Source organism: Larimichthys crocea, chromosome XII (genome assembly GCF_000972845.2).
Source record: "Larimichthys crocea isolate SSNF chromosome XII, L_crocea_2.0, whole genome shotgun sequence".
Lineage (NCBI taxonomy): Eukaryota > Metazoa > Chordata > Actinopteri > Sciaenidae > Larimichthys > Larimichthys crocea.
The window spans coordinates 18,957,767-18,971,144 of NC_040022.1; the positions used below are offsets into that span (position 1 = coordinate 18,957,767).

The 13,378-nt window shown below is 40.4% G+C and overlaps 1 non-coding gene across 1 annotated transcript; it reads left to right on the plus strand.

The window, feature by feature from the left end:
* Nucleotides 1-13,048: 13,048 nt before the first annotated feature.
* On the plus strand, nucleotides 13,049-13,131 carry trnal-uaa (transfer RNA leucine (anticodon UAA)). Its single transcript has one exon. It is a non-coding gene; the product is annotated as a tRNA-Leu (tRNA).
* The last annotated feature ends 247 nt before the right edge of the window (nucleotides 13,132-13,378 follow it).

Sequence of the window (13,378 nt, forward strand, 5' to 3'; positions counted from 1 at the left end):
TAACAAAATATGAGCGGAGATTTAGTTTGATGTGCTTTTTCTTTCACATGAGTTGTAGAATTTGTGTTTGTTAGTGAACATTTTTTTTATATATATAAATATATAAATTTATTAAAATGTGATTCACAGTTTCTATTTATAATTTTAGGGCACCGGACAGTGAGGAGCAAACATAAAATACATGACTACCAAAAAAAAGTGGGACAAATACATAATTCATCCACAGACAAACAGGATAAAAATAAGAGGTCAGGCACAGTTACAAAGAGTCTCCTTACGTCCTTTTAAAAAAAACAATCTTGAAAAGACTGAAAAAAGAAAAAGCAGAGAGAATTGTGTGATGGTGTCCTTGAATGAGCGACAGATAAAAGCCCTGATTAAAGGGCCTCAGGTTTCCTGGGGAAAGGAGTTCAGAAATGTATGCTAGGCAAGACCATGCAGCTTTCATACAAATATTATGTGACTAAAAAGGGACCAGTAAAAGGAAGAGTATGGAAAGTAATGAGGGTAATGCTGAACAGAGAAGCCTGAGTGATACCAAAATATAAAGTAACTGACTTGTTTGGGCATTTAAATATATATAAAAAAGCAACAAATGAAATTAAATAAAACCTCTTTAAAATATTTTTTTTGTATATTGGATAAGTTTTAAAGCTTCCCTTTGGACTTTTTGACCACTAGTAGTGGCACCAAGTGGTAACCTCCATGGCTGTGAAGTGAAGCGAGTGCAGAAGTGCCAAAAAACTACAGGTCCCCAAATGTCCACTTGAAGCTGGCTACAGAACAGGTTAATTTTCATATGTGTCCAACTTCACAGCAGAAATAAACATGTTTACAGCCTGGTACAACAGTTTTGGTCTTTATAGCTAATTTTCCCATTCATGACAACTGTACTGAATCTGAATTTTTATGTAACTCCACCTGTTCAAATTATATTAAGATTTGAATTATGTATAATTTAGAGCATAACCACTTTGGCTGACGGGTAGGTCCTGTTAAATTGCACCCAGGCGTCATTCAAACAACCTCAAGTCTGCTGCTAAACGACAAATTTGCCTGTTTTTAGGGGCAAAGGCAGAACGGCCAAGCCACCACTGAGCTTCAAAACCTGATGTCACAGACACAACATCCACTCTTTATACCATCTATGTATCAAACCATGTTTTTTGAGTGGGTCCCCATTTTTTGTCCTTGTGCGATCTCACAAGGATAATTATGCTATACACATTCCTGCCTGTGGTTTCTTATTATTCCTCTGATCAACAGGTAGCTGTAATGTGCCAAGAAATGCAGTGAAGAAATGAGAAAGAAGACTGCTGGTAAGTAAACATGAAGAAAACAATGCTGGATTTTAAATAATGAGGTTAAGTAGTGATAAAGGTTGAGGTTAGAGGAAGTGCAAGGAAATATCTTTTGATTTATTCAGTCAGCTGATGTGATCAAATATGATCTGACCACATCCCCATCCTTAGTAAGCAGGTTTTGAGTATTCAAATTAAAGGAGCAGTTTGTAGGATTTAGTGGCATCTAGCTTCTCATTTCACCCTCTCTTCTCTTTCACCTCCTGGTATGAAGCAGAAAATATGGCGAATGCACCAAAAAACGTCCCAAACGTCTTTATTAAAAGATAATCAATTCAACTCTGACTGTTGATTTTTATTTTTTTTTGGGGGGGGGGTTAATGTTTGATTTTCTAGAGAAATACTTGAGATCGTTTTTCAGTGGCTTCAGAGAAATTAAATTAAATGTCAACAACATAACATAATGGGACGTATTTCTAACTCCATATGGCCAATAACAGTCAAGCCTTAGGGTAGCCTGCAGGATATGAAAGATGAGTAAGAGCAAGAATTCCCAGATGAACTGTGAAGTTATATACGGGATAAATGTGAGGGAAACCAGTCCAAAGCAGAAACAGAGAGACACTTGTGCTTTAGTTGATGGGTAAGAATAATGTGGTCTGCACTGTCAAATGTTACACTTAAGAAAGAAGAGGATGTCAAGATCATTTGTCCAGTTTTAAGGGTGGATTTTGTTCTCTGGAAAAACTGACAAAGACAGAATTTTTTTTTTCTTTTTATTAAAGAGACAGTTGGACAAAACTTCTTTGTCTCTCACTCTGGAAACAAAAGAGGAATCTATCTACTGTGCACAACTGCAAGCTGCAAGATTGTTCCTATTGTTAAAAATGTGTCACAGTGGAGGACAACAGTGTGTCTGCCACCAGAGTATAGACTGTCAGCTATAATCACAACACATGCTCACAGGGAGGGAGGAGGGGGGGTCTCACATTTTAGCCCGATAGAAAGAGACAGTGGAAAAGGACAAACTATTCCTAATACTGCGATATGAGTGTTAGACCTTGGTAGAAAAGCTGAGATGCTTTAGTGAAAGAAACGGCGATTGTTGGGCTGCTTTAATGGCTGCGTGGCTGTGTGTTGGACTGCTGGAGCAGAGTGACTCACCCTCGCTGATCAAGAAAGGACAGATGGAAGGCAGTTAGAGGATAGTGTTGGTGTATGTGTGTGTGTTTGTGTGTGTGGAGGTCATGTCATTTTAAAAGACAAACATTAAAAAAAAAAAAAAAACTGATGCAAATTGGACCTCACACATGGCGTCTTTTCTCTCCCTCTGCTGTTTCCATCCTCTCATGTTAAGAGACTATTGTGTGTCAGTGAGGCGGGTGAAATGTCAGAGTGTAATCAGACGCGGACACACTAACCCTGTAGGCCACTTCATACTGTTTGTTTAATGTACAGTAAGTGTACGTTTCAGTGCCCTTGAGACGACCAAGTTAAATATGTTACAAACCTGGAAACTAAGAATATTTCCTGCAAGCATTCATCACTTTTCTTTGGTTCTACTATTTGCACTACTGAGGTTTATCTGTAGTTGTTAGCCGAGGCATCCTGGAGTAACTGTTAATGAGCTTACCTAACCTGGTGCAAGAGATGAGACAGGCTGCTCCCGGGCTTTAATTAACCAGCTCCTTACATAAGATGCCATGCAGTCAGAGGTCAGAGGTCATGGTGACTGGGATTAGCAAAAGGAGAGCAAAACACATGGACGCAGAGCCTTCAGCTGAAGGATACTGACTGACTTGTTATTATTTGGTACTGTACGTCAGATAAACAGGGGTTAAATGAAAGATGTGAACGCATCTCACATATATCTCTGAGAATAAAGCAGTGAAATGCAGCAAGAAAAGCTTGGCTAAGCACTGATGTGTGACCACAGACGAGTCCTGTTGTGTTCTACTCTTCCGCATATAATCCAAGCTGTGTATATTTATATAGGAATAGATTCAGTACAGCAACAGAAACGATGTATGATATGACGGCCTTCACTGCAGGAAACAGTGCTGTAAATCCATTCACTGTGTGGCTCACTACCACCACCTAGTGAATCGAGTTACAGGAAGCAAACATGAGCTCTGTTTTTCGAGCAATCATTCCAAAATATCAGCTGTCCCTCTAGTGATATCTGTTCAGTGTGTGGGCACTTGTTTTCTTGTTATTGTTCTTGCATGTGCATGCACTACCTTGTGGTTTTAATGCCATTCCAGCAGACATCCATATCATTGTATCGCTTGTCACAGCAGGTAATAACTCGTGGGAATAGTTTGCAACCTGCAGAAAATCAACAAACATCCTCACGCTACAGGTTGACACGTGCGTGTAACATACTTTTAAAACGCGCACAAATTCTTCCTTCAGCATCATCGCAGATCACGTGAACACATGAGGTCTTTGCAGCACAGACTCTTGTGTGTGTCCTTGTTGTCCATCCTTGTGGGTGTAAAAGCAACATGACTGGTCAGGGGCTGACAGAGTGACAGCATCACTGTAGGTCATGTCGGTGCTGTCGGCCATGGTGAGCTGATGTAACCTTGCAACCGCTCTGTCTCCTGCACGGAGCTTTTTTCACCATGAGCATGAGAGGCTTGATGAATGATAGTTAATTACTCACCAACTCCAAATCCACTTGAGTAATAAATTATTCTGCTATAACCGATAACTTTACTTTTATGCTTTATTCCTATGACCACACACATGAATCATATCAGTGTTCGCATGTGAGTTGTGTCACTCCTCTAATTAACTAAAACCACTTGGTTTATCCAGCAGGATATTTTCACTTCATTGACTCACTGCCCTATTACTCATCTGGCCTCCTCATATCCAGCAAAGTCAACCCACAGAGTGACAAAAACACGAACAAGCCGCTGAACTCAACAGGTTGTTAGAAGGAAAAGACACTGCAGGCGATTTCATGGCTGTGCTGAACATTATATTATCCATTTTAAAGCACGTTAGGTGTGATTTTCTTTTCAGTCCGTGTGTTTAACATGTTGACAGTAAAGGGAAGAGTCTGACGTCCTGAGGGAGGATACAGTAGCTTTGTATAAGATTTCAGGCCATCAGTCAACTGATGGATCAGTAGATCAATAGATAGTGTACTTTATTGATTCCTGAAGGGAAATTTGAGTGTTACAGCCACAGTTACATATATTACAACACAAAACAGGTATAAGGTAGATACGTTTAAAGAGGCTACAGTATGAATAGAATTTGAAAAAGTCTAAGAGAAGGAACAACATATAGCTCTACATGTGTAAACATACAAAGAGAACAATAAAACTGTACACAATATGTTGTGCATTTTGCATTTCTTATTCAGAGAATAAGTCAGTGCAAGTCATTTATTATATGTCCATTGTACAAACATCTACTCTTCACAGAATAAGCCCAGTGCCAGGAGGTAGGAAAAAAGGAAGAAGAACATTTACAAAGAAAAACTCCAGCAAACATCTGAGCAACACACCTATGATTAAACTCTCAACAGAATCAGGTTCAGGTAACACACTAAACGAGCACTAAATTTTCATCTTGCTACACTATCATAACCAATTGAACCTTTATTTTTATATATATTTTATGTGTCTGCTTTGCTACTTTTGGTATTATCAGCAAAGCGTTTTGTGTTCTGTTCCTCCAAAGCCCGCCAAAGCCTCCCTGAACTCTTTGTGTAGCTCCCAGCAGCATGTTCAGCTGAAGGGAGTCTGATAAGTTGTAGTCTGATAAGTGCTTCAGTGAGGATCCAACGATTTTAGCAGCTGCTTTGTGAATAAATTGTAAAGGTAACAAGGCCACGTTGAAAAGAGAAGTGCAAGCAGAAATGAAATCACTTTTTCACTGGATTCGGTTGAACATTAAGAGGCCCTATCGCTCAACGACTATGACAGAAAAATATTTCAAGTGAGAATTTTCTGAATTTCTAAAACAGAAAATCAAGAAAGGACATTTCAATGCTGGTTGTGTTATTCCCAAGAAATTCTGACGCCTGGAGGGTTGGTGCAGATGAACCAAGTCTCCCAAGAATCTCTCACTTGTTTCATTCTCCTGTTTATACAAGAAATTTTAACTAGAAACACACTGGTCTTCCTCTTTGTACTTTTGGTTTGGTGAAATCAAGTTAAATAGACTGAAGCTCCACTAGTTTCATGGCAACCTTTACAGAAATGTGCAGAAAAAAAGTGAGGAAAAGGGACACACATGAGCTATGTTTTGTCAAACAATATCTCTCTGTGCTGAAAAAATGTCCATCCCCTCCAGCACCTGCTTTTTTTATGGAGCAGATAACAAAGAGACATTAAGTGTTCATGGGAGCTGTGCAGTGATGTTATGACCGTCTCTTAAAGTCACAGCCTCGTGCATGTCAGCTGAGCCGCTCGGCAACACAAAGACCTACAGACACACCACATTCCTCCTGCGACTTCTCATGAAAGTGATTCGCTAATGTTTCACACTGCACTCAGGCAAAAATGTGAACATTTTGGCTGAGAGTGTCACAATATTTCTGTGATAATAGGGTCACAAATATGACCGTTCCTTTCTTGATTTGTGCCACTAGATGGCACAACAGCACAATCAACACACATCACAGCAGCACACACTGAAAGCATCCACTCAGCTCAGAGTGGATTAATGATGAACATAAAGCACTGGCATCTGTTTTTCTTACCACTAATTGAAATTTGGGCCGAATGATAGTGAAAACTACTGTCAGTGCTGTGATGCAGTTTATCTGAGCGCTTTGATGTGATCGGAGAGGTGTGATGGATAATGTGAAACATCATGACAAACTAAACACCCCACTGAAAGGTGTGTCGGCTTCACAGACAGCGATGGTTGTGTGGATCAGGAGGTGGCACTGTTATACACCGGTGAATTAAACAATTGTCTCTGGGCAGAAAAGGCTGAACACTGAGAAATGTGGTGAGGGAGAAAAAAGGAGCAAAGAGGATGATGTAATCCTTTAAAGGGACATTTACAATAAAAATAAAAAATGGTAACAATAGATACACGGCTGTAGAGATGAGCTGACATGATCAGTACGCATACAAACGAATGCATGAATAAGATCTTCCAACTTTATTGATTAAAATGTCAGAAGATAGTTTAAAAACACAAATGACGGCACCCCAGAGCACAGAGTGACGTCTTCACACTGCTTGCTTTGTCCGACCTGCAGTTCAAAACACAAAGACATTCAATTTACAATGATATGAACTGGGGGAAAGCAGGAAATCCTGACTTTCGAGAGGCTGGAACCAGCTAGTGTTTGGCATTTTTGCTTGATGAATGACTTAAATGATAATCAAAACAGACACTGATTCATTTCATGACAATTTACTCATCGATCAGTCTGATTGTAGAGTCTGTCTGAGCGTACAGAGTACTGCTCTATAATAACGTGTGGCTGTGGGTGTGTGTGTACATGCTAAACTATGTATCTTTGGCTGCGATACGGGAAAAAAAAAAATGGAGCTGCAAGCAGGAATGTGATGAAGTCAATTAAGGTGAACCATTGAAACAAATCTTCATAGAAAATAAAAGACTGATTGTCATGGTCATATATGCAGGATACACTAGATGTACTGCAGTTGGACACATTCGTGCTGTGTGGTGCAGAGATTACCAGTCAACACAGAAAACAAGTAGAAGTGAAGTGTTACAGATGTTATGCAAACTGGAAAAAGTGAATGAACTCAAGCTCTGTTATTTCCACTTGGATCGGTTGGAGTTATAGCTACATCCTGTTTCATGAATACTTTGATAATCAATCATCAGATTGTTAAACTATTACATTTTTTCCAAGTATAGACCCGTGTGTAGCCAGTTCAGAACATATTCTATGAGGTCCTTGCTTAATATGTAAACGATAAATGTACAAATTTCAAGTCTGTATGATTGCATGAACCTGATCAAATACATGGAGCAAAACATTTTGCACTGTGTAAAAGCCGAGGCCTAGGATCTGCCTTGTTTGCATATGACCTCAGCTCCAACGCCTTAGGCTAAACAGAAACACCATCCATTATGAGGAGTGGTTAACCAGCTCTCTCCCAAATTACAGTGACTCTGGGTTCCCATTTTACTGATTTAGCGGTTGTGTGGTTCCCCATCTCATGTTACTGACTGTTATAGTGAGATGTACTCACGCAGGCTATCCTCCCCTTATAAAATGTCAGCGAGGCATTTGCTGACCATTTAACAGGCACCAAGTTAAACACAATTAAAGATCCGTAACAATACGTTATTTGCTTATTCTACAAAAGTGTATTTACCTCTTTTAAAATCATACCGAGGCTTAATTATACTGATCTTAAATGACCAATGTTGCTCTGTTGCTTCACAAATGCAGACCCAGGCTTCACGGATGAGATTTAACCACATCCTCCGACAAACGCAGGAGGAACATTTTTACCACCCTGACCAACAGGCTATTGCACAAGTTTTTCAAGAGAGCTGGAACATTTCCTGAGCATGTATGACTACAGTGACCGAACCGCCGTCCAATCCCCTGTTGCTGGCCTCTCTGCGGTACGATTGTGATTGGCAGCTGCGGAGAGATATCCAGATAACACCATGGTTATAGAGTTGACCCTGCCTTTAACCTGCTGGCGCACCTCCTGTCTTCACCCATTCAACCCCCCCACCTCTAACACCCCCAACCCCCTCCACCAAACTCCAGGCCAACATTTACCCAGCGTCTTGTGCTCCACTCCTCCATACCAGCCTCCTCAGAGACATCTGGCCTTTTTGAATACTGATCTTTGACCTCTCGGGCTAAAGATAAGTTAACCTCTACAACCATGTCGTGAAGTTACCAATCATCTCTCGTAGCATGGTTATGTTAGAGCACATGTGCCTGAAGAACACAAAGTAAAAATGTGTTTTTTTCTTGCTGTTTACAAACATTACATTTATATAAGGAGTCAAAACTTGGGAGTTTCAGAGAGAGGAACAAGCTTTTATTTCCCCCTCTCTCACTCTCTCTCTCTCTCTCTCGGTCTCTCTCTCCCACCCTCCTGCCAGCACCAGTCAAGGGATTTTCCTTCCCACCATCTCCGGCTGGAACACTATTTCCGGATTGTGTCGTTCATTTACTTATAGTTCGCAGAGCACTCGGGAATGAGAGGCCATGGAAAACTGAGTGCGGCAATGTGGCTAGAGCGGTGGGGAGGGAACGACAGAGAAAGGGAGAGGTGTGTGTGTGTGTGTATGTGTATGTGTGTGTGTGTGTGTGTGTGTGTGTATGTGTGTCACACTACAGTGGTCAGAATGAGGCAGACCCTGGATTTTACTGTGACAGGATAGTGGGAGAGGAGAGAAGGTCAAAGAGAGACTCATGTTTTCGATGCAGTGATAGTTTGTACCCGACACCTCACCAAGTCTCACCTGCCACTCACAGATTTTTCCAGCAACATACTCGCTTTATTAAAATAATGATCTTATTGTGTTTAAAATTACAACAATGTCAGCACATAAATTAACCAACTCCCACTATTGTTTCCAAAGTCCCTTTTAAAACATTTGCTTTGCAACATGGCTGGAGTTTATGAGTTATCATCTCAACCGCAACTAAACCACACCTAAAATAGAGAGTCTGGCGTCTGACGAGTAATTACTAATCATGAATTAAGCAAACAGTGTACCTCAGTAACAAGAGCAGAGCCCGGGAGGCTCCCACTGGATATCTTAGGTACTTGATGGATATGACACTGCAGTAGTTCTTCCCCCAAGGAGTGTCTGGATGTTGGATGCTATTGGCAATGTCTTGATCAGCTTCATGATCAAGACATCACCTGGGGGATGGTTATCCAACAGTCTTAAAGGAGTTCTAATTTATGCTGAGCTTTCCCTTCACTCTGCACTCAGACTCGTCCCAAACCGTCTCAATTTCATTAGGTCGAGTGATTGTGGAGGTCAGGTCATCTGATCACTCTCCTTGGTGTAATAGCCCTTACATAGCCTAGAGGTGTGTTTTAGGTCATTGTCAAGTTGAAAAACAAATGATGGTCCCACTACCTGCAAACCAGATGGGATCACATGACGCTGAGGAATGCTATGGTAGTCACCCAGGCCTTGAATTTTCAATAAATCACAACATTGTCACCAGCAAAACACCCCTACACCATTTCAACCTCCTTCATGCTCCACATTGGGAACCACACATGCAGATCGCATCTGTTCACCTTCTGTGTGTCTCACAAAGACACTGCGGTTGAAACAAAAATTCTCAGACCAAACCATCTCAAACCAAAGAACAGATTTCTTCTAATCTCATGTCCATTCCTTGTGTTTCCTGGTACAAGCAGGTCTCTTCTTCCTTTTGATCTTCCTCAAAAGTGGTTTCTTTGCAATTATTTGACCATGAAGGTCTGATTCACACAGTCTCTTCTGGACAATTGATGTTGATTAACAAATTAATTTTGGACAAGGCACACCTGTTAATGGAAAACCATTCCAGGTGAGTACCTCGTCAAGCTGATTTTTAAAAAAAATCTGTATATGTGTATAAAGAATCTAAAATATAAAGTGTGATTAGCTTTGTTTAAACCTTTTTTTTTCTTTACCGCATAATTTCATGTGTGTTTAAATAAGAAGGTGTGTCCAAACTTTTGATTGGTACTGTATGTCAGCTAACTGTCCAACCAGAAACAGCTCTATGATACAAGAATATTTGATCAAGTCAACAACGCCAAATGTTTTCACAGATAAGGGGGAGATGGGGTGGTTGAGAGGCAGCAGCATCAAACTAACAACTGGACACCCTTCCCACTGTACATGAATATGATTGGATGTTCCTAGTCAGCTTATAGCTAAGCAGCTAATGCAACACCAACTTCAGTGCTGTGCTACAGCAGTTAGATGTGTTTCACTTACAGTATTTCAGTCCTGTGACATTTCTCAAGACAAACACAGACATTCTTGTAATACACAGACATTGTGCAGACAAACAGCAATTCATATGTATTACTTTGTTGGATTATTTAACTTGGACAGAGCACAGTAAGAGTAAGAAACTTTTTTTCATCTGTAGCCCCTGAAGTCAGACAAAGTTATTGATATATATAATAGTTAAATATACAATGCCCAAATCAAACCCACTTTCAGGAAAGTTTACAAAAATTTAAATGGCAATATTTCAAATATGGATTGACAGAGACACAGACAAACAGTTTCAGTATAGAGTTTGAAGGCCGCAGTGAAAAGGACCAGACTGCTCTACAAGAGCTAATCAGTGAAACCAGTATCCTGCAATCAAGACAAGAGGGAGACACCCCAATCTGTCAAGACAGAAACCTGCCAGCCAGACAAAGAGGGAAAACCTCATCTGGTGGAAGAATGCAAACCTCCAAGAGGTGAATAACCTGGATTACAGTCTGTATCTTTAATGAAACAGACTTTCCTCCACTCTAGTGAGCAGGGAAAGAAGGAAGACCCTGACACAAAAGGGAAGTCTGAATATAAGAAAAAGAGTCCTTGGCCTCAGAAGACGCTGTTCAGCATCCTTCAGAAAACACATGAAACCTTAACCAGTGCTGTTTGCAACATCTGGAACACAGACTGCTGTGACATCTGGACCAGAGCTGACTGTGACACCCAAACCACAGCCTGCTGTGACACCTGAAGAATCACAGGCTAAAGTGACAACCAAACCACAGCTAGCGGTGAAACCAGAGAAACAGCACAGCCTGTAGTGACACCTGACCAGTCACTGCCTGCTGGCAGAACTAAACTACTGTATAAAAACAGTGATGAGATGGGGTTTACCTTGAGAAGACCCAACAGCGTCGGATTCAGGTGTCCGAGTTGGAACTACATGGGCTCCTGGACAAGAGAGACAAGAAGATATCCACACTCATGGAAGAAAAGGTGGCCTTGGTCAATCAGGTACAGCCGGTTGAAGAAATTCTCAAAAATCCAGTGACAGAGACAAACCAGGAGATTTCATTCTGCCTGATTGAGCTTTCCAAAAAAAGAAGACAGAAATGGATGCTTTTCTTAAAATTGTAAAACTAGAAGAAGCTGTCTAAACTGAAATAGAGAAGAGCGAGAAGGCAGAGATGTGCCTGGCCCAACAAACAGAAGAAACCTCCAGAGGGAAGGCTGCACTGGTCCGGGAAGACAAGGACCTGAAGGATAAGCGACGTCCCAGGTGAAAAGTGAAAAAAACAAAGTAGAAGAAATCTCTTTGGAAAAGATTCCTCAAGTTCTTTAATAGCTCTAGAGGGACCCCCGTCCCCCCCTCCTCTGACCTTTGACCTCCTTTGCAACATCCCTGTCAACCCTCCTCCCACAAACTTCCAGCATCAACCCAACCCTATACCCTAACCTCACCATAAACCCTTTTTGTCTTCCCTATTAAATGTATGAAAAACTCTTTCTATAATGTAATGTTGAAGTTTTCACAATACAGTTTAGATTACTTTTTTTTTTTTTTTTTTACAATTTATGTGGTTTACAGTTTTTTTTTTTTTCAAAATTATGAGTTTGAAGTTTATTTTACTTTATTTTACTTACACACAACATAATTTGTCAGCACAAACTGATTTGTTTTGTCCAATAATCCACATTTTATTATTATTATTTATAATTTATCAACACCAGCTGCAGAGAAGTGCAGCGCAAATACTCACATCGAATGACTACTTTATTATAATATTGTTCCTGTGCTTGTATTTTATTACAGTACACACTGTGCAATGATTTAGAAATGTGGTAGACCATTGATCAGAGTTGATGAAGAGAAATGAGTGTTTTCTGTGGTTTGGGGAGATTTTTTTGTTCATTTGATGACGACAGTCGTCACAACAACAAAGAGCACAAACAAACCAAGTGAAACAATGGCTGGTTAACGATCTAGTCACACATACAATAAGACAATGTTCTTATCCAAGTCAGATCTTCGATCTCCATACATACCAATAGGCTGACTGGTGTGGTTAACGATACAACGGCCTGCAACTTGTCGGGTATCAAATGGAGGGTATTAAAGAGCATAAAGACAGAAGAAAATGTTTATAACCTAATGTTTACAGTAAGATAACCTGTGCTGTAATTTTATTAATGCTGAAGATGGACTCTGACAAGTACACAGTTGCATTTACAAGATACTGTGAACGACTGACAGAAGAAGATCAGAAGTTATCGCTAAGAAGCAAACAAGTCCTGAGGTCATCAGAGGTAACAGTTTCAAGTGTGGTTGTAAAAAGATTACAATGTTTACATAGTGACATACAGAAGACCAGTTATTATTATTATTACCAGTATTTATTTTTTACTTGCTCCTGTGATCTTTTACATTGTTTTTGAACGTGTCATAATGGGGCAGTAAATTATGTCATCGTCTAAACACACCTACACACTCACTCTTCATCAACAAGAAACTTGACTTGTGACTTGTCTTCTTAACACATTACCATGCGTGGTGTGAGAGAGTGCATATGTGAAGCACAAATATGATGTAGAGGTGAAAATAAAACTCTGTGGTTCAGCAGATATTAATACATACATACATACATTATCTGTAACTGCTTATCGTCACTAGTATCGCGGGTACTGGAGCCTATCCTCAACTCCATTGAAGATTGAAGAGTTCAATCTCACTCCTCTAGTACACTATATAAATTTATTTCCATGGATGGACATATAATTATTGATTGAACAACAGCGATTAGGCAATGAGGTCATCTGTCACCAGGATGGCCGAGTGGTTAAGGCGTTGGACTTAAGATCCAATGGGCAATAGCCCTCGTGGGTTCGAACCCCACTCCTGGTAACCTTTAAGTAAGTTCTATTTCATTCTTTCTGACTGCCAGAGACGGTATGAAACACCTGGATAAGCATCACGCACATGCACAGATCGAGACATAATACCAACAAAGTCATGTGACCTGGGTGACATAAGCTACCTGATAAAGGAGGCGGACACCCAGAGATCGTCTCCTTTTCATCTTCTCGCCTTAGCGCACAGGTCGTTATTATTGGTTTTACTAGCTTGCCGCGTACGCCACTAGCCTCGTAAC